The following is a 22,881-nucleotide window of genomic DNA, read 5'->3' on the forward strand; positions in this document are numbered from 1 at the left end:
AATCTCACCTGGATGGTGTATAAATATCAGAGAGCTCAGATGTCATGGATGTTTTGAAAGTCTTTAATTCTCTCTGAGTCGATGGTAGCTGCAGAAACATGCATTTGTTAAGTATACACTGCTATTTTTAGCAATTTTTCCCTTCGACACAGCATAAGTTCCCTTCAACATTAATCTCTGTATATTCAATATTGAAGTGTCCCATTAGAGGAAAATAGTCTTTAAATTGCTACTCTTAAGAAAAATCAGCATCTATTTCAATGCTTTTTAATGCTATATGTATATCTACAAAGCCAATAGAGTTTCCTACATTTACTGATTATTTTGTGTTGCTAATTAACACTGATGAAGCACTATATAGTTAAGCCTGTTCTTTACTGCTTTCCAATTCAACTATGAAAATTAATTAATAGGATGGAAACTGTCATGCCAAAGGGACTTGATATACATATATATATGTAATTTGTAGAATGTATGGAAATACATAAATGAAAAATGTGTTGCATAGTATGTGTAGGACTTTTTAACAGCAAAGATGTATTTGTGCAGCAGCTTACAGGTGCTAGAGCTGCTGGATCATGTTGTTTATTGTGCAGTCACCACCACAGCTTTGTCCTGGGAAGCAGCACCACTTCTACGACCTGATTCTCAACTCATGTCGTTTTCCTCACAGTTTATTTTTACTGGTGTGAGAAACTTGTTAAATGTTTCTTCTTTTGCATATCACTGTTTGGAATTCATAGGCAGTAGCCTAACAAGAAGAAAACATAAAACTGCAACAAAGTGCGTGTTGTTCATACCTCAGTGCTTTTCTTAATAGATCAGAGAGGTCACCAAAGAGGCAAAATGAATTCCCACAATAAGTTGTTTGGTAACAATAAGCTCCTTTGTAATGAAAATGTAATGAAAAGGTACCAGGATTGTTACCCATAGACACAGCAGACTACTTCTGATGAAAGGTAACTTTTCTATAAAGTGTTGCCTATCCCCACACACATTAAATGTACTAATTTCAAAACCCTTTTGGAAGATATTGAAGGAAAGAAATTGTCTAAATTGGGAATTTATGTCTTTGTAAGGTTTATTGCTGTATGGTGCTTGCAAGGCATTACAGCCGGTGGTAATATAAAGGTAGTTGGTGCTTTTTTGCCTCTTTCCCAGGAAGATAAGGCTTCATGTATATGTATGTATATATATATACATGCAGGTACATACACATATACAAGTGTGTGTGTTTCTCTTCATTGGCTTCACATGTGCTTCCTACTTCTTTGAGCAATAACAGAGCCTTGCTCTGCACCCACTGGACTTCGGCTTCCAGCAGTGATTTAAAAGTGCTGAACTCCTTAGGCACATTGCAGCACGAAGACATTCCTTGCCCAGATGGCAAACTGAATTAGCTGGCTGCACTGATGTTTAGCTAAGCTGAACACATGTCTTTAATCCAGTGTAGGAAGGATTGTCTTCTTTTTCCTCTGATGTGAACAGTGTTTAAAGCCTAGAGCAAAATGCTACAGAATTCTGTATATGTTAATATATGACTTCCTAATTATTTTTTGCATAATCATATAATCTGGTTTAAATACCTGCAGTACAGTACAGTTCTTTGATATCAGACATGAGAAAGCTAGGTCACCTTGGTGCAAGGATTTTCCTTATCTTTTCCTGGTGACAATGTTGTATTGTGTTTTATGCTTTGATGAAGAACTTAGACAACTGAGAACCAAGAATAAACTCCTGTAGGTGCCAGCAGATTTACCTTATTATCTCCTCCACTATTTTTAGTTATCTCTTTGAAATTATTGCTCCTGAGCTTGGGTCTTGTTCTTGCTTAATCTTTTTCTTTGTAGAATCCTCCATTTTCCAGTATTATATAATTAAAACCCGTGCTCAGTTTGTGTTTTTTCTCATTCAGCCAAATAATCTCTTCTCTCTCTTCTTGTGAAAGTTGTTTTCTAAGCTTCTTGGTGGCCCCTTGTACGTCTTTTTCGTCTCCCCAGCGCCTTTGGCATAAATTTAAGTACAGAGAACATAATTGTGAAACAACAGCCCAGCAGTTTTCTTTTTACCATTTCTCACCATGGAAGGGCTCTGCCAACGCTGGTGTTTCAGCAGAGTTACAGCTTTGGAGCGGAGGGCAGTTTGCAAATCAAAACAACTTATTTGGCTGATGCAAATAATTACTGAATCACTTAAACCTTTTTATAGAAGATTGTCCTCCTAGAATCAGTTCAATCATGGTAGTGCAGTTTTTCTGGTCTTTTTCAAACACAACTTTTTAACATAAATGTAGTTGAGTACAGTTAATGTATTTATACAGACACTGAGATAATGACATATTCCTGCATGGTATTTCATGGACTTTATGCCCCTAAGTGTTTGACAATTGTTTAAGTGTTAGTTGCTTGCATTTTACTACATCTTTTAAAGAAAATGAGCATTGCATGTCGAAGTTGTGCAGCTCTTATTTAAGGCTGTGATTGCTTCTGAACAGGCGATTGGATTATGGGGTCAGCTGGCAGATGTTCTTGGCTGTGTAATGCATGTTAAAAGAGGTGTAGCTTTACTTTTTTCTGTATCTGCTGTTATTTGAACGCACTTATACAGCATGCAGTTGCTAAGCTATTTAATATGTAGTTCTACATGACTAAAGGTTAAATATGAGTTATGGCAGGTTTACTGCTTGAATATTCTCGTGTAGGTTTTTAGGATTACTACAAGAAAAATGCATCTTATTTTAAAACTCCTGGTTTTCCAGGGATTACCTTTTTATTGATTGCTCTAATATATATTCTTGTCAAGATTTTCCCTCCTTTTCCTTCCTCCTCCTCCTGCACCTACCTGGTCCTGCTAAAGGACAGATAGCACAGCATGCAGTTTACTCACTCTGTGCATGCTGGATCTGTTGAAGCAGCAAAAGTAGAAAGTATTTGAAGTTTAACATTACTGCTTTATTTAAAATGAACATGTTGTTCTTATTACATCAGCTGTCAGTCTGGGTCCCATCCGTTCTCAAATATTTTGAACTGGATTTGATGAAAGAAGGTAGACGTTAAAGATTTTTGTTTCCCACTTCTTCAGTGGAAATAACTGACTGAGAATTGCCCCAGCTAGAGGAATACTTGTAGCCTGGCCCCAATTGTTATTTATCAGAAAAATCCCCATTGGAATTTGGCTTAAAATGGAAAATTTATGTCTTGAATGCTGAACTTTCTATCAGAAACAGGGAGGGGAACCTGTTTTTAAGCACGTGTCTTCTTGTTTGCAGGCTCCTGCGATATCAAATGGTAATGATTGGGATAGTTCTCTGATAGAAAAATGTTTTCAGGTCAGACGTTCACTTGTATCTGCAGGACTTTAAGGTCTTATTTATGCATATGATCAGTGTGAGTGCTTCACTGTGTAAAGTTACATAGATGTGAACAAAATTGTGGGACTGAGGTGGTGGATTCTGGTGTCACAGATGAAACTAACTTATGGCTTGTGATGACAAGACTTGCCCAGTACAGTGCAGGCCAGGAAGCTGCCTTGAGTTGAAAGGAAAGAAGAAATTATACTGCAAATGCAAGTCATTAATCTATGAAAAGGGGATATAAAAGGTCAGAACAGCAGCAAAAACAAACAAACAAACAAAAAAAAACAGGAAAGTCTGACGTGGCTAACTTTGAAAAGGGGGTGTAATAAGTGAAAACCTCCACTGGGGTGGATTGTTGTGAGCTTGGCATGCTCTTGTTCGTCACTGGCAAAAATGCATAGCTAATGGTGGTGACTGTGTTGAAAAATAGTGTTTTGTAGCTGAGATTTGCTCTATCTAATTGTGCTCTTTGTGTCTGTTGTAGTTTCCACGGGAATAAATAGGAGGCATTACTTTCAGAGTGACCTACATACAATTTTAGTAAAGACTTGTTCAGGAACAGCCTTTTGTTAAGATGCTTCCAGGGCTTTTCACACTTAATTTCCTAAAAAAAAGTTTTAAATAAGCAACACAGCAGTGTACAGACTAAAGTTTGATTTACATTCATAGTGGTTTCTCGAGGCAGTTTTTGGCTCATGTTTTGCAAGCTAAGTTTCTGTGATCCAAAAATGCCCCTGCTCTAAACTTGCAAGCTTTAGACTGTGTCAGAAGAACCCTGCCAAAGGAAGAGCAACGTAGCATATCTTATCACAAGACAGCGTAATGAAACAGATCCATTTTCACTTAGGTAGGTAACTGCTCTCAGGAAGAGCAGTAATTCTGTATACATTAACGTTTCTGAAGAGGCAACATACAGCAGTACTGCGCTTCTCCCATTTTAATTCCTTCAGTTTATATTCCAGTCCTTACCTGCTGGCGTGAAATATTGACAGCTTCTTTTGTCTTTATGTCACCTGCTTAACAGTGAAATATTAAATAATAATAATCGCTTGATTTTGATTGTCTGTCTATGAATGATTTTATGTTTTACTTTGGTGTAATAGTTGTACTGTTCCTTTGCACAAATGTATCTTTCATGCATGCATCTGCTTATATTTATCTATACATGTGTGTTCATGAAGCATTTTCAGAACTGTCAGGCTCCTATGTTAGAAGTTGGGTGTTTACCCAGTGTCTTTCATTGCTGTTAACAAATTAGCTCACATCAATTCCTGGGCGGATACCCCTTGCATGTCAGAAATTGGTCTTTGAGAATATGATTAATAATGTATTATCTATGTCTTCTGTTATGATATAGATTGCTAATTGTCAGAAAGCCCCTACATGACTCTTCTCAGACGGGCAGCCACATAATAATGTCAGCAGGTTATTTCTGAGCTCCATCACATGCTGCTGTATCAGTAACACCAACAGTGGACAATCCCTTGCTGTGGCATGTGGGGACACAGCTGACCTATATTTTCATCCGGCTCTGTCTATCAGTGCTCGTTTGCTTTGTGAGAAACTTAACTTCTGGAAACAAAAATCCTAACCTTAACCTCAGTTTTACCTTCAGAAGATCAGATTTCCTTCAACTCAGCGTTAAAGGATGGAATTACAGGCTAGGAAACGTCCTCTGATTCTTATGTGTTTTTACAGTATCATAAAAATTCTGGGTTGGGTTTTTTTTTGTTTGTTTGGTTTGGTTTTTTTGCCTGCTACAATCACATGTGAGAATATTCAATGTCAAAAAATAGTGAACACCTCATGGTTACCTTACACGTTTCTTTCTGTGTCTGAAAGTTTTCATACTCAACTGCAATTTAGTTCATTGAAAGTGCATAAGTACCAAGCCAGGTCTGTACAGCATGGCTGCTGGCTCAGGTTCCTTAGAAAAGTGTCTGAAAAACCAAGCATGTGAAGGGGTACTTCTCCTTTTTCTAAAGAAAATACAGCCAGTTCCCATTCTACCCTTCAGAATAATAACCTGTGGCATGTACTGTAATTCCCAGCGTATGATAATTTGGTATCCAGTTTCAATAGCTAACCACATTGGATTTTCATTTCTTCTACAAGTTTTCTGGCAAAGAAAGCCTCATATAAGCATATTTTCACTACTGCCGTTCATGAGAAGCTTTATCCTTGTAAAATTGAACCATTTGGCAACTTCCTGGAACAACATTTTTCTGCCTGCTACATTCCCTACCAATGTCTTCATGTAATTTAGGTCAGAACAGGACTTTTTGCTCTAAAAGTAACTGATACATTTGCTCCTGAATTTGAACTGAAAATTTCCCCGTAATTATTTCTGATTGAAGTACAAAGTTGCTGTTTCTGTTGTTGAAGGAAACAGTGATTGTTTAATACAGCAGCATACTGCAAAATATTGTGAAAGACGGGAGTTACACCAAAAGTGCTTTGTCCAGAGGAGGTAGAATTAAGTGTAAAATCGGCCATGGGAGGTTGGGTTCGCCCAGTGGATGAAGTATTAGCATTTCACCTAAGAAACTGGAGTCAAATTGGCTTGGGCAGTGTTTTTAAGGGAATAAGCTTGGTTTGTGCTGAATCTCCTGTGGACAATATGTCGTGTTGGAGGGGCAGCGTGCACTGTGTGTCATAAATCAGTGTGACAGCAGCTAACACCGAGACTGAACTTACTCTTGCTTGTCTTTGTCTTAGGAGCAGAAGAACACAGAGGATTGATGCCTTAGTTGTTCCTTGGCAGCAGATTTAATCTTGGTGCTTTTTTCCCCCTCCTTTCTTATTTTAGAACATTTCTATTTCTTTTCCACAAAATGTTATGGTGGAATTTGTTCTCAGTTTTCGGTTCACAGTCATTATGGAAGTAAAATGCAGTGTTAACAGTTAAAATAAGCAGGTAGGTTTTATTTTAATTTGAACAAAGCAAAGAATATTCAGAATAAAAGGTGTTGGTCTGTCTTCACCCGAAGATGTGAAAACACAGCTATTTGGCATCATGACTTTCATCCCCATGTGACTCAGTCTCCAGAAACAGTGAATTACAGAGAGAGGTATGGCTTTCCTTGTTTTTGGCAAGTTAAAGGTGTTTCCCTTTTCTCCTCTCTCTTTTATAATGTCTTTGTTTACAAAATTAAGTTTCCAGAATAGTATTCTGTTGATTGCAAACAATGTTTGCTATAATAGAAGACATGAGCATGGAACTTTCTTTTGAAATAGATTCCAAGTAATGAAATTAATTACAATAATTTATGATTCTGTGGAACCTGACATTTAGTGATCTCAAAACTTTTTGAAGTAGGAGCACAACGAGATACTGGTATTACACAGGAGTGCATTAAGCAGGAGGCAGTGTCTGAGTGGGTCTCATACAGGCCTCTGTACTTTCTTGTTCTGGGCTTGCTCTGCTGTGGGTGCATCTCCAGCTTGGTAATTAAGATTCTGGTCACTTTTTCAGTTTTCTAGTGGACAGCACCATCTTTTAGAAGGACTGAATTTTCATATAAAATGAGAGAGGATTCTATTTGTCCTCAGTTTAAAGGCCATGTAAATTCAGCCGTTTGATTTTATTCCAAGAGCAAAGGGATTTCTTCAAGATGGTCTGACACACCTGCATGCTGTGACTGCATTCTGGCTTTCAAAGCAGAATGTTCCTACCTCTGTACTAACTGTATGACTTCACAGATTCTGACTCTTTTATGAATAAGAGACAGTAATTTGAAATGAAGTTGCCGTTCCAACAGGGAGAACGGACAAGAAGCTATATACTGTTATCATCTGTCAGAGCTACCCAGAGAAGCCCAGCAATGCTCAGACACCTCTTGCATTATGATCCTGAAAATAACCCTGGTCTTGCCTTCATCAGTATTTAATATAGCTGTGTTGTTCCATGTACAGCAGTTATCATTGATTAATACTTAGCAAGTGTTAACATTTTTTCCAAGTGCAGACGTTTCTTGTGGCCATTTCCCAGAATTTATATCCATATCATGTATAAAGTTGGCTTTGCTTTATGCAGGGTGGCTGATTGATAGATTCAGGAATTGATTTTATTTTCTTTTTATGTTATTTAATTGGTTTCCTCCTCCAAGACAGCAGAATAAAAGTGAGAACTACCTTCTGTATTCCTCCTGATATCTCTTCACGTGACTGCAAGGATTGTGCTGAGATTCCACCAGCTAAATGTGTGCATTTGAACTGCAAGCTGAATACATGAATCTCACATCTTTTTTTAGGTGACAGCATCAGGATCATCACCATTACCAAACTGCTAGCTGGAATATAAAGCACTTTGTGATTTTGGATTTTAAAGCCCAATTACAGCTTTCTGAGTGATTGCAGAGGCAACCCCCGTGTCAGGGAGGTCTGTTGTTTAGAAGAGCTGTTTTCCAGAAGTTGAAACTCATTCTGGTCACATACAGGTTGGTTTGGGGAAAGAAAGGAGATATTGTCTTCATCGTACAGCTGTGCAGGGCTGGCCCTGCCTCCTGGGGTGGCTCTTGTAGCAAGCACACTAAGAAAGCAGCTGCACATACAGCTCTCTGGAAGAGCACAGCGTGGAGCCTGTGTAAGATAGGGAGCATGCATTAACATTCCCAGTGAAGAATTTTACATCTGCTGGGGTTCAAGTGCCCTCTGGGCTGATGCCATGGGTGCACATGTTGAAGGAACCTGGACACCTTCCTGCCCCTAGTCCCCCTCTCCAGCAGCACCCGCGGATCCCATGGGGAGGGACAGTATCAGAAGGACATAAACTAACAGAGAGTGTCCAGAGGTGGGCTGTGAAGATGGGGAAGAGTGGAGGGTAAGATGTGTGAGATGCAGCTGAGCTCCCTTGGTTTTTCACCCCAGGGCAGAGGAGGCTGAGGGGGGGCATCATGGTGGCTGCAGCTCTCACAGGGAGGGATGGGCAGGCACTGACCTTATGGGTTCCTTTCAACCTTGGATATCCCGTGGTTCTATGATGGTAAAGATCGTGACATCTTTCTGCTATAAATAAATGTGTTGCAGGCTATAGCCACCCATAGAAAAACTGAAGACAAGTGGATTTTTATGTATTAATGAAATGCAAATAGGTAGATTCTTCTGCATATAGATGTATATTCTGTCCTGTCTAATTTTATTTACTGCTTCTCACTTAAGGAGTGCATAAATCAGCAGTCCTGTGTAGTCTGTTGTGATATATTACTTAATTAAAAGTTATGAAGGCTTTTAATCCTTTATATAATTAATATTATTTTTGAGTCAGCCATTTCCCATATTTTAACTTAACCAGGAAAGATGCATTATGTTACAGAGAGAGCATTCTGTGAATCGTTGTGCTCACTAACAGATGTGGCACACAGCACATGTCTCAGATACTCCAGATTAGGTTTGGAATTTGAACTCAAAACCAAAGATAATTAAGTGTTACTGCACCAAAGAAAGCTGATGTAGCAGTGATTATAGTTTAATAGCAAGTGTAGTCTATGTGTTTGTTAGAGTCATGGATTAGTTTTAAAAGGGTTGAGACGCAATGTGGTTTCACAGTAAACAGATTTTAGCTACACTTTAATAATTTAAAAAGTATTCTTAAAATGGTTGTGTATGTTCTAATGGAGTCTTAATTAAGTGTTCTATATTAGTGCGATCATTGGTGATTTATTTTTTTTAGTTGGCAGGTTATGGTATTGTTTTTCACTTAATTAAGGTCATAGCTGACATGAATTTTTTTTTTTCCATAAGAGTCAGCATTAAAGAGCTGATATAGTATGAAAAATCATTTGATTTTTGTAGAGCAGAAATTGTTAGTTTGAGGAGTTCTGCAAAATCTGAAAAAAAAACTTAAGAGATTTTGAGTTGCATGTTTCAGAGGAGTCACCCAACTGGAATTTTGCTGTATTTTGCTCTCTCATTCTCAAATGTTATCTTTGTACGTTGAAAGCATGTGCCAGTTTCATCCTGAGAGCTCTGGGATTTTGAGGGAATGTTGGTATTCAAACTTGGTATTTCAGTTTCCACATCAACTTTTCATAAAATTTGTTGTCAGTTTGGATTTCATTGATGGCAAGGGTGTTTTGCAGAAATAGGAGTTTCCTATAGCTGGGAGTCAGCTGCCCTCTGTTGGTTGGTTCCGTTTTGCTGTGGTTTATGTTTCTTGTGATGACTTTGGATGGATGGGGAAAGCTTCCCCTGGTTCCAGCTGCCAGTGCTGTGTTGAACATCACTGGGGTTCCTCCAGTAACACACCTCTGCTGTATGTGTGCTGTGTCTTTAATGAACTTCTCTTAACCTGACTTTAAATTCTGAATCTCCTTCTTTGAGAATAGAATTATTATTAATTAGTATGAACTTTGGCAATTAAAAATACTAGACTGAATGCTAGCTGTCAGCTCTGCTGGTCAATTTACATCAAGAATTTGTTCTGACATCTGTTCAGTCTCGGTGTCCTTGACTCTCTAAGAAGTTAGTTTTAAATTATGACTGCTAAATAAAGATGAGAATTTTTCCTTCTCTAAGTAAGTGATATTAAGTGGTTCGTGAACTTTCTAGTCAGCTACCAGTATAAGTACGTTTTCATTAATGTTCTGAAAAGTCAGAGTGAAAAGAGTAATGTTGAAAAATAGTGAGGTTTAGCAGTCTCTTCTAAGTAAAGCTTTGAAAAGTAATGGAAGTCTAGTCAGATTCTTCTTTTAGAGTGTCCTATTACTGGTGAAAATAATAAATATGCATTTGTTAATGCTCTAGGCAGTGCAGTATGTGATACATGGGAAATGGCTTTTCAGCCACGTGCAGTGATGTGCTGGGGCTCAAGCCTACAAAGTGTGAAACACCTTCGGCTTCCCTGATTTCCAGTAGGAATTCTGTGCACCTCTTACTTCAGCCAAGTCCTGATTGTGAGGAGCCATGGGCTCCCAGGTCCAGGTTTTCACACAGTGTGGGAGTTCAGCTGACTTCCCTGAGGCACCTCAGAAAGGTGGGTTTGATTTGGTGGGAGCACTTAGTGACCGGCAGGTCTGACAAGCTGGCCTTTGTGAGTGTTCACATTTCCAAAATGTCTCGAAATAAATCCAAGCTGTTCCTTTAATTTAAATTCAGTGTACTCACAAGTGGCCATCTGGAATATAGATTTGTGTGTGTAAATCATTCTCCTGGCATCACAGTTGTAGTATCTTCGCTGCTATTAATGTGGTTTTTAAGGAATTTCTTCTTTGTAACCACAGATCTGGACCTGAATCAAAACACACAAGCCAAGTTTTTACCCATCTTATATATACCCTCCTTTGTGAGAACTTAAATCCTAACTTTCAATCTAAATTGTAAGTGCAGATTTTAGTGTAAATCTATGTCTAGGCCTATTTTGGTTAACATCATATGTATTTTTGATAATGCTCCAGTCTCAGCAAAACAGCACTTTAAATGGTCTTTTAGTTCAGTGTGTCATTTAGTTAGATTTTGCTGTACAGGGTGTAGTGACATTGCTTTGTAGGAAGGCTCACATCTCATGCACGCCTGCTGCATAGTGCAGTGATTTACTTCAAGTGGCAAAAAGGGATGAGAGCCAATGCTCAGATCAGTCTTCGTGTTTGGAGAGTAACATTTGCAAATGTGTGGACATTTGTTTTTTTCTTTCACGTGGCTTTCCCCCAACTAATAGCTGGTTGTAAAGCTGGGATGGTAAATGAGCAGATTTATATTTGTTGGAACACAAACATCAGCGAGTACTTTAGCAACTAGAGTAGCAATAGATATTCATTAGAAAATCCATTGGAGAAATCAATTATACTTTGAGTTTGTCTTGTTGAGAGAATGGAGGTACTTGGTCTGTGTAAAGCAGACATTACTTGAGCGAGCAGCAGGTGGGCAGACGAAATGGGCTTCATGGATAGTCTCACAGGTGAGTAAAATAATAAGAAAAGATTAATTTTCTATCCCTCCTGTTCCCAAAGCAACCACTGACAAAACAAGTAGTTTTTAAGAGTGAGAGTTGGGAGACTGTATCTTGCAACGTGTACTACATCCACAGCTCATCAGTCCCGAGGAAGAAAAGTGATGATTAACCTTGATCAGATTAAACATTTGCATATAAAAGAGGCTTTTCTAATATTCATTTCAGGTCAGTGTTTGATAAATGACTCACAGATTTTCATCAGTGTTCTGGGTGTCTTAATTTTTGTAGAGTAAACATCCTCTCTGGAGCTGTGTGCAAACAGCAGCATTTTCAGCATCACAGTGTATCACGCAGAAAACTCTAAGTGCAGTTGGATTTTCATGCTAACTATGGAAATTAAGCCCAGCCAGAGGAGGAGAAACACTTTTTAAGCTTAATTTCCTTTCTTTTCCCCACCCCGTAGCAGTAATGTAGCATACCACCAGTGATAGCTGTATTGCTCCAACCAAATGTTAGCCCTATTGCCGCTGGCCAAATTCTCATCGTTTAATTAAGTAAAGGCAAATTCCAATTAACTTTGAAGGCACTCATGGCTGGCCCTGCTTTTTTAGAAAGCAGTGTTCATGAACTCAGGACTTCCGTGTTGTCTGTGTGTTTGGTGGAGGTGGACCCTTTGATCCAAGCCATGCATAACACCCATTGAGTGGCCTCCCCGTAGAATGGCCACTTGTTTCACGTCCTGCCCTCGCAGGCATTTTGCTGGATCATGATCTAGTTGCAGACTGCATAACAGATGAAGTTTGATTCTAAAAAACGGAAGGGTAGTTTTTTGGCTCAAGTGGATGTTTATCAATGGAGTTAACAATGAAAGGGAGCAATCAGTCTCCACATGCTTCCCTGAAATTGGTCCAGCAGCATTTGCAGCACTATTGCAACATATTTGAAATGGTGAAATAGGGAACATTCGTTACTTTAATAAGATTGTGGCTGTTGTGAGAAGAAGAATACAAAAGTTTGGAGCGTGTCAAAGTCAGGCACGTGTAAAATGCTGCCTGATTGTATTGCAGGCACCTAAGGACGGGGTGCTTCCCTGCTTCCCAGGACAGCCACAGCAACTGAGTGAACCCAGAGATAATGTAACTCTATTCACTGTCACGTACAAGTGTTGTCAGAGGTCTGTGCTTTACATTTCAGCTGTTTGATTAAACTGAAGTTAGGTACAGGGGTATCCCTTCATTAAGTTCAGTGGTAGAAACTTTTAGTTTGTTTTAATTGAGGTATGTAGGTTGGAGTGTGTAAGTTAAATGCTTAGAAAAGGCCTCCACTTTTCAGTGTTACTAGGCAAAACTTGCTGTCTTTTATTGTTACATTTCATGTGTATAAGGTTAATGAAATTACAAAAAGTAATTAGAGAAAAAAACTAATGAAATGAAGAAAAATCTAATTTTATAATTGATGATTTTAATTATTTTAAACAGTTTGTAAGAAGAATGGAGGGGAATTCTTCCATTAAATAATAACTTTTCCCTCCTATTTCCACTAAATTAAATTGATTAGTACTCCTAACAACAGTATGGAAGGCAGGCAGCCTTGCTGGGGGCCTGAGCTGCAGCTGTGCTGGCTCCTGGCACTCAGTGCTGCACTGCTGGGAAAGGAGGAAGCATTTTTTGGCTTAGAGGCAGTTACAAAGAACAGGTATCCTTTTTAGAATTACATTTTGGAACAAGCTGCAAAAAAAAAAAAAAAAAAAAAAAAAAAGGATTATTTTAATCATTTTACATTAGTCATTGCTTAAGTCAGTTTATCTTTTCTTTGATATCACAGAACTACCTAAACCCAGTTGTTAAGTGCTAAAGACAAAACCCAGTTCATTACCTCCTTCTAGCCAAAGGTCAAATTTTCAGTGGTCTGGAATTTAATTTGCATTTAATTCAAGGTTTCATCAAGATAATTGTCTATTTGGTTCACTCCTCTAATTGAACGTTTGCAAGAAAATTAATGTCTGATCACCCCTGGGAGAGGGGAGGTGCAGCACTGTTGCACTGCGGTTTTCCAGCTTCACCCAGGAAATGCACCTAGGAAAAGCATCCCGTTTTCATGGGACACAGAGCTCCTTTTTCTGCCATAGTCACAGAAGTTGCAGGCTGAATTGGCAGCTGAAAACTTTATTGTAGTCTGCCTTGGCATTAAGCAGATTGTCTGCATTACTCCAGTGAAAACTCTGATCCATCCTCTCTTATTTAACAACCTTGTCATTCTCAGGCTGAATGGATGGGTGTTTTTTCTGTCTTGTCTCTGCTGAAGTTTCCATTAGTAGCAAAAGCTCTGCTCTCTGGTATTTTACTGCCCTGCAGGTGTTTTGGGGAGAAAACAGCTCTCTTCTCTCATCATCAGATCCATCCCTTGCAGCTCAGAGTCTCCAGACACCAAACCCTTCCAGCCTCTTCTGAAAGTGGGAGCTTCATCCTCACAACTCGATATTTCTCTTCTGCAGTTGGTTCTGCCTGCATGTGAGAAAGTAAGTGCACAGATCTGCACGCAGTAGACAACTGAGGATCTTAGCAGGGTTTCTGAATCACTGGTAATTGCATCCTGTGTTGTAGGGAAATTCTAAGAGAATGCCTTCCTGCCCTGCATTTTCTTTTTTATTTTATGGCCATGTCACAAACTGTTTCATCCAGTGTTGGATGCATTTTCCTCAGGCTGATCTCCAAGGGTGGAGCAGATTTTGTTGTTGTTATTAGTCCCCAAACACACGGGCTTTGTAGTGAATCACAGCCTCTCACTGCTGCCCAATCCATGCATCACGCGGCTCTTCCTTCACACTGTCCCAGATCTCTCTGTCTAAAGATGGCACTTAGCTTCATCAGTAAAGTGTCAGCAGGACTGTAGCTGTTTGTGTGCTGGCGTACTTGGTGAAATATTAAGATTGGCTTTAAGACCAGTCCTTCGGCAGTGATGCTAATAACTTCCCTGCAGCCCGACATTTCCCATTTAATATCATTGCTACTCTCCTACCTCTAGCACTGTCATGCCAAGTTAAATTTTTTGTACTAATCCCCATCTTCTTCAATTTAAGTGCTGTGGTAAGCTTTGCTAAAATCAGGCAGCTGAGACCTGTTTCATTTCCTTTGCTCAGAAAGGAAGTTTTCTTCTCTAAGAACGGTATCAGATTAGTGTTCTGTGCCTCACCTGCATTAAACCCAGGTGGTATTTTTCCCCACGTTCTCTCAGCTTCACTGACTTTTATTATTCCTTCCTTAAAAATTGCTCTAAAGTCTCGCTACTGCTAAGGGTAGAATAAAGGATTTTAATTGCTCTGATATTATTTTTTTTCGGTATGGGTAGGACATTTATTACTTCTGATCACATGATATCATTCTTGTCTCACTTGATTTATTGAAACTAGCTGCCCCATGGGAATTCTCATATGCCAGTTCTTTCACAAATCTTCATGGAAATTGCTTAGTACTTGTACAAGTTTGGGCTCTTGAGATATACTTTCATCGTGACTGGGAGTTTCATAGTTTCTACATGGTTATCATCACTGACTATCATGAAAATTGAAGCATGTATTCGTGTAATTTGGAGTTGCATACAGTCTAATCTGTACTCCATCCTCACTATGTAGTAGTTTCACTTTGCAGGTCATCTCTTCATGCAGCCTTCAACACAGCTTTTGTTGCATGTGTTAGTATTTTCTGGGTTGGTTTTTGGTAGCTGTTGCTTGAGTTCTGATGCTTTCTTCAGCTCCATGTGAACGCTGTTATCCCTGCTGGACTATCTCTGTCCATTCATCTGATTGACTAGTGAGGCCTGGCATGCTGCCCTCTAGCTTTTTCTTACTTGAGATATGAGTCCCTGTAAGTACTGGCATCTTTGACTTGAAAAATGTCTGTCGTCTTCTCCAGGCAGATCATTCAACCTCTTTATTAGCTGACTTCCCCAGCTGGTTCTCTCTCTGTGTACAAGTTGCCTTTGGAAGCCAAGATGTGTGATGGAAAATGCCTTTTCTAAGGGGTCTACAATCTGCTGTGACGACTTTGCTTTAGAATCAGCATATGAACTTCAATTTTCTTTCTAGAACCAGTAATTTTATTCCTCTTTTTTTTTTTATCAAAAATGAAACTGAAATCCACCACCTTCCAGTTTTAGTTAACACTGAATTAACTTGTCCGTAACTGCTTTTAGGAATGTTTGGATTTAATGTTATTAGCAGCTTTTGTTCTCCAGTAAATGAGTAATCTTGTTAGTAAGTGTATCTGTAATTACACAGTATAAGATACAGGTCTGTGTCGTGTTCCCCACCAGCATCATCACAACAGAATCATTGTTGCTGACACAGGGTCCTTAGACAAGAGATTTTTCAAGCCGTGTGTCATCTTGCATTTTTGTCCTTTTGGAAGAATCTGTCCTCTCCTATAAGACTTGTTGAGGTGGAATCATCAAGAATAAAGTATGCAGCTGTTTCTCTTTGGTAACAACAAGAATCCCAACACACCTGTCTAGGACTTCTCAAACACTGCCTTCCCCTTCTTCTCCTCTGTCTGGGAAGAGATTGAGAGAGGAGTTTTAGGTTTCAGGTCATTTAGTGATGTTCATTTGGATGACCTGCAGAGCTCATGGCATCATCCAAAACTTCCACCAGTAAATGTTAACACATCTCTCTATCATCATGTATTCCTTCTACCGCGAGTTTGCTTATACTCAATATTCAACCTTTCCACTCTTCAGCCTTAAATTATACATAAGTTTAAGAATTCAGCTGCATATATCATCGTGTGGAAATGTTGAGATGTTGGCAATTGGTGTTTGATGAGAGAGGTTTTTCACCTTGTAATTAAATAAGCTCTGTGAATGTTAGTTCACATGAAAAATAAATAAGAATGCATGATACCAGCCAGGAGGTCATAGATAAAATGAGGCACTAGTGTGCTGTGGGAAAAGGAACTTTACAAGTTAATGGTCTGGGTGCTATTACTGGATATAGTTTATAGCAAACAAGAAGAAATATGTGATGATTTTTATTAGCATAGAAAAGTTTGAGAATAACTTTTAGTCATTGGTTTATTCTGTTTGCCCCCTGGAAATGTTCACCTTCAGGCATGCCATCTGTGAATTCAGACAATTAAGATAGAGACCCACACAAAATAGTTTGCTAAAAGGTCTTCATTTATAAATAGGGCAAATCTAGGAAAAAGGATCTGTTGTAAAACACTATGGTTATTTTTCTTCCCATTTAGTCCTCAAGGTGCTGAACATTGGAAAGTCAGGCTTTAGAGACTTGTTTGGGAATGTGTGGCCACAGAGTAGTACAAAATGGCCAACGTCATGGAAGGGTCTCTATTCTGTCTTTGTCTGTGTGTTTCAAGTGCACTCGACTGGCAAGTTAGCTGAAATGATGGTCTTGACTGCATATTTATCTCCTGGTCTCCTACCTCAGATGCTCATTTTACATCCTAGTCTCTTGGTGTTCAGTAAGTACACTGTTAGACTAAGCTTTAGTTGTACTCGGGCAAGGCTTCATTGCTAAATAGCAGTGACATTCATGAAGTGCATGCTCCATAATGGATAACAAGTTTGAAGCAGGAGAAACCACACTTTATGAAGGTCTTTCTAAGCTCTAGATGTGCTTCCTAACAGAGGAGAAAATCCAGTCGGGTCAGATTAGTTTATCTAGAAGACTAATGAGCGTGAAGTCTAAGTAAAGACTGCCACATTGGGTTCATTTCTTCTGGGCTGGTTTGGGCTGAAAAGAGGTCATTTGTATGATATATGATGATCACAGCTTTTTAAAAAGAATAGTTTTGGTCCCAGTACGAATATCGTAAGTATCCAGATCCCCTGAACAACTGCATTCTCTTCTCCTTTTTAATTTGCAGTTCTTTTTATTCTTCATGACTCTTCCAAATTAGTGCAGTGTTCCTCTGTTTGTCACATAAAATGCTTTTTTTTTTTTTCCTGTGCATCAGCTGCTACATATAGCCCAAACACATCAACATAACACAGAAGGAGATAATAGGCTAAATTATCCTTAAGCAGTTGTGGTTGTAACTGTTTCATGTCTTATCGTGCTATGTAAATTTGGTTCTTTGCTGGGTCCCACAGACGTATCTTTATTTTGACTACTGGAAGGCACAGTAGGATAAATGGATTAAAGAAGGGAACTAGCTCGTAGCACTATTTCTCATCTGTTTTATGGTAATGCCTTCACTGAGGTAGTTGCTGTGTATACACATAAAACAGATCTGCTCTCCAAAAGTGGTTTCCTCTTAGATTCAACCAAATGTAAAAATGAATAAAATCACAGAACAATAGGAAAGGATCAAAAAGTAAAGAAAAGCATAGTAGTGCTGGAAGTTTGGTCATACAGGTTAACAATAGTAGGCATAATGTGATAGTTACAGTATTTTAGCAATGTTATTTTTGAAATAGCAAGTATGAAGAGCAGCAGCAAAATTGAAGAGAACGATACAACATAGATGCCATATCTGGCTGGCTTTAGGAGGAGAGGTGAGCCTCACAGTAAAAGTGGGACTTGAGAAACTACTAAAAGCTGGAATAGGGGATGATATTTCATATTAATTCCAGTTAAGTATTCCAGGGAGGGCAACATAAAGAGAAGAATGAGAGAAGTTCAGTCATGAGTGCTCTGTGCTGGTGTCATTGACAGAGCGAAGTGGGGACGACTGAAGTGAGAGCAAGAGGGCTAAAATAATGTGTTGGCTGGAGAGCAACACTTCAGATATGACAGCGTAAGTGCTAGTTTAAAATGGAAGTTGAAGCCATGGGGGAGATAAAATTAGCCACAGACAAGATAGGAAGAAAGAAAAGCAGGAGAGCTGAGAGATGGCTCTCCAGTGCCCCATAAAAAGGAGGATAAGTGTAGGGAGCAAACTTATGAAAGGCATAGCAAAGAGTCAGCTAGCTCCCGTGTAGTCTTTCTTTGGTGCAATATATATAAAATAACTTGTGACATCTTTGAATTAGAGTCCAGCTATTTGTTCCTTGTTTGTATATCAAGCTTTTGACACCACACAGGGATCCCCAGTAACTTTCTGGCAGGAGCACTGCATCTGGAGGTGGGTCGTGCACATCCTTCTGCCTCGCCAGCCGATCTAGAACTGTAATTTTGGGTGGCACCTGGTGGCTGCTGGTGCAGTTCCCATGCTGGAGTGTGCTCTGGCAGGCAGAGATGCATTCCTCCTGTCTTAACAGACAGAAATTCCTCTTCAAGAAATGTTTGCAGGAGGCAAGAAGAAAGAAGTTACCATCTTTCAGATGTGGGTGGGAAATTGTGGCGTTCCTTGAGCTGGGCAAGGTTCATGTAAGAACGGGTGCACCCTTCCTACAGCTGTCCCAAATCTGTGCCCTCTAAAATACAGTGGTTCCCCTCCTTTCATCATTACCTCCTGAGCCTCTTCTGGCTGCTGTTGGGCTTTGTGCCCTCTCTAGGGTCTCTCTGCTGCTGCCACCAAATTCAATTTTGCAGCCTGTAGAGCTGGACCAAAATAACACATTCAGTTTTGCCTACATTACTGAGCAGCCTTGGACTGGCTCTGAAGGCAGATGGGTATTTAATTTGACATTTGTGCCTCTGCAGATCTCCTCTGTAAGCTGGAGGAGCAGCTCTAGCGCTGTTGCGGGGGCCAGCTCATGCAGGTGAGCAATTGCCAGTGGAGGAATAATCTTCTGAAGAACAGTAATATGTCAGGTTATACTCCTGACTTCTCTCTATGGGATGATACAGCTCAAGAAAATTAAACCTAAGAGATAATTTGGCAACAGTCTTATTTTAAATACTGATTAATGACTATTGCTTTAGCTTTAATGCTGCTTCTGCTCCACTCATGTGATGTTTTAATATGGCAGTGGAATTATGATTAGTGCATTTAAGTTTTTAATGTTCAGATAGTTAAAATGCCCCCATAATAATCGCTGCCTTTAATACTCAGCAAAACTATTACAGAGATATAATTGCCCTTTAGTGTTGAAAGGAAGAAACCAGGATCCTAACACGATCTTGAATGCCTCTTTTCTGGTAGCTTAAATCAAATCCTTAAATTTGAAAGTCCTTGGCAGCAAGTTTTAGGAACTTTAATTAAAAAAGAAGTTTTCCATAAATAAATCAAAGCTGAAAGACTAGAGATGGAGATAGAGGAGTAGTTCAATAGCTGCAATATAAAGTGCAGGAGAAGGTACAGTAGGATATGTCCTGCAAATCACAACTTAAAGCATCCAAATCAAAAACCAAGTTCATATGCAGAAGTCTGTAATCCAAACTGTACCTGCCCAGCATACAAAGTAGCTCGAAGGTCTGTAATGGTTATTCTCTCATCATTAAAATGTTCTAGATCCAGTTCTGCAATATCTCACACTTCTGGGAGTGAGGAGTGATTTTCTAATAGAATTACAGGAAAGCAATAAAAATGGGAGCAGCTCCAGCTCTGTGAATTTGGCTGATACTCGGCAGAAACAAGAAAAGTGTTTCTGATTTTCCCTCCTCCTGCCTTGGAAGTGCTGTCTTCCACACAGCAGTTAGTGTACATCTCACCCAGCCTGTAATTCTGTTGCTTTCTGTTTTCCGTATCAGGAAAAAAAAAATTCCACTGTGATTTTGTAAGCTGTGTAAGAGTCAAAAGAGCTTGAACTCAAACCTCTCCTTGAAAAGCAGAGTCCCTCTGCTCCTCTGCAGAACCGCTGTAAGGCACAGCAAAGCATCTCTACATTTTGAGTTGCTGAACTCGCCGCTTGGCAATTTGTTGGAGAGAATTTTTACATACAACCACCTCTTGCAGGAATCTCAGCGCTCCATCCAGCCCAACCAGCTCTGCCCCTGCTTGGCTGCAGCAGCACATTGAATTTTCTACGTACAGAAGTGTTCCTTAATGATTATTGTCCTTTCTTGATGTCAGTTTTTTCCCCGATGGTTTCACTGACCTTGTCCATGTGTTGGTACACCACGAGTAGTAAGGACCCTTTCCCCATATGGGACCTTCAGCTGTCAGTCCCTCTTTCTTCTCCCCTTCCTTCTCCATTTACTAGAAATAATGCTAAATATGGATGATTGATGGCCCTCATTATCTTCCTGGCTTGGTGTTTCTCACTTTCAGGATGAACCCTGGGATGCCACAAGTTAAACAAGAATTAAGCAAAAGCTAAGCACTTGATTTACCACTGACATAGGGCTGGCTTCCTATATGTGTAGGAACTCCTGTCCCGAGCTCCTGACTTTCCCTGGTGTCTTAGGTAAGACTGAGAAATGGAGATAGCTGAGTAGTTTGCTCTCCGTGCAATCTGCTGTGTGCATTTTCCAGTGCTGATAGAAGCAACTGCATTGAACTCGTTGGCAGCAACATACAGGACTCATAATGTATGAGACTGAAGTGCTGAGCATGACAGGGTTGGAAGAAAAGCTGCACCATCTTGAAAGGAAGTGAATTCTTGTGCAGAATTGCTGCTGCACTGCTAGGAGCCAGGCATGTTGAATGGCTTAGCCTGAAGGGCAGTGTAAGCTGGAGGTTATGTGGAGGGAAGAAAAGACACTGTGGAGATATTCCCATCGCTGTGTGACTGACAGCCTGGCATAGCCAACAGAAGGTGGTGGGATGTCGATAGCAAGCCTTACCTAGAATCTAAATTACAGTGTTTTAATACCTCCTGTTTTATTGTTATGATCCATGATCTTATTAATGTATCTTAAGAATGAATGAAAGTGTCAGACAAGAAGAAAGATAAAGGCTAGGTGGAGAGCCTGAACACCTGGTAAATGTTCTTTCCTGTTCTTTTTAATCACAATTCTGATGGCTTTCTTTTTCCTTCTTGCTTTATTACTTTTAGGAAAATGAAACTGCAACTTAGCGTTCAGCTGATTTTGGAAAGAACTGTCTGTGTGCTCTTTCTCTTGAAGAGTTGGCTCGATCTCTGTAATGCAGTTTTTTGCATTAATGCAGGAACCTTTTTTTTTTTTTACATTTATCTTCAATACTGAGTTGCAGTGCAGTGATCTCCTCTGTAAAGATGTGTCCTTAGAGGGTTTGACAGTATTTGTGGCCAAAACCATTTTTTCTGAGCCTTTTAGACAGCAGTTTGGGAGGAGTTTTTGAAGAAGTACAATGCAATCTTTACTGGCCAAATGTCTTACCTGTAACAAGAGCAGCTGTTTTCTCTTATTTTTGTATCCTGGGGCTTCTTGTATTTTTGGCAGAAATACACATGACAGAATTTATTTCCTTGCATCCAAATGCAGCTTTCAGTTATTGGCAACATACAAAAATTTGGGCACGTACTGAGTAATTATGTCTGAATTCTTTCTTCATAGGCAGTCTGTAGAAAATAAACTGGATTCTGAGAAGAATCCTCCTGGAGGCATCCAAATATAGTTTGACCATTTTCTCCTGTGTTAAAATATGTCAGCGTGCTGCCTGGGAAATCAGTGTATTCCGTTAGTGCAAAGGTAAATCTCAGGCAGGTGGCTGCCTGGTGGCTGACCCAACTGTAATTGCACTGGATCTGCTGCAGTCATCGGTGGTTCTCTTGTGTGTCTCTCCCAGAACCATCATCACTATTTCCTTTATCTTTTACAGCACAGAACTCATACATTCTTTTCTTTTTCTTTTTTTTTTTTTTTTTTAAATCTCTGAGGGCTAAACTTCTAGCTGACATTCTGATAGATTGGAAATGCTCACAGAGCACATTCTTGGCAGGAGTTCTCGGTCCTGGCCAATTAGCAGAGCTTGTGGTATGTGTCTCCTGGAGGCTGCACACAGAGAAGTCCATCCAGGATGGTGAGTTAGCAGTCACAAGTGGGTGATGTTTAGTTGAGTTGTTAATCACTGGCTCCTCCATAGGTCAGTCTTTTGGAATCCTTTTCTCCTGCCTCTGAAGTTACAGCGCTGGGACCACACTGATAATGCACATGGCTATTTGCATCACAATCATCTGATGCTTTCAATCATTTGTGAGGCTGGTGTTTTGAACCCAAATTACTCATACATAGGGAACGCCTTTGCTGTACATAACATTACCTCCATGAGCAGACAGGAGCTTAAAACACTTAAGAAAGGCAGCTCTTTGGGTACGTGTTCACCATGCATAGCAGTATTTGTTCTAGGCTGATTCTTGCAGTTGTTGGGAGGAGGCTTACAGACCACCATCCTTCTGCTCCCCTGAGTGCTGCAGTAGCTGCAGCTGTCTGCATAGGTGCAGCTCAGGAAAAGCAAGGGTTTTTGTAAGCCAGCTGCAGCGCGATGTCTTGGAGCAAACTGTTAGCTTGGAGACCGTCATTTCTTGTTCAAGCTGGAGTTCAAGTAGTCATGAGTGGCCACACAAATTCAAACCCCATTTAGTGAAACTTGCTGCTAAAAACTGTTGTCCTCAGAGGATCTCTTAAAATGCCATATGAAGGAACACTGAGGTGTAGGTTAGAATGATTCCTTCAACCTCTGTACTTCTTGTACCTTCTGGAAATTGGACACTTAAAACATCAGATTAATGAATTGGTTTTTTTAGCTCTGATTCCAGAAGTGTTTTAGGTTGAACATTAAGGAGAAAAGAGCTCTGTAAGGTGAAATAATATCCCAGGTAACCTGATGATATCCCTATAAATAACTGTTTGAAAATAAGACTTTATTATACT

The 22,881-nt window shown here is 39.7% G+C and overlaps 1 protein-coding gene across 3 annotated transcripts in view; it reads left to right on the plus strand.

Annotated features, from left to right (window-relative positions):
* Nucleotides 1-22,881, plus strand: part of THSD7B (thrombospondin type 1 domain containing 7B) — a 291,869-nt gene that overhangs the window by 217,859 nt on the left and 51,129 nt on the right. The window lies entirely within an intron of this gene.

Source organism: Meleagris gallopavo, chromosome 7 (genome assembly GCF_905368555.1).
Source record: "Meleagris gallopavo chromosome 7, MGAL_WU_HG_1.1, whole genome shotgun sequence".
NCBI classification, from domain to species: Eukaryota; Metazoa; Chordata; class Aves; order Galliformes; family Phasianidae; genus Meleagris; species Meleagris gallopavo.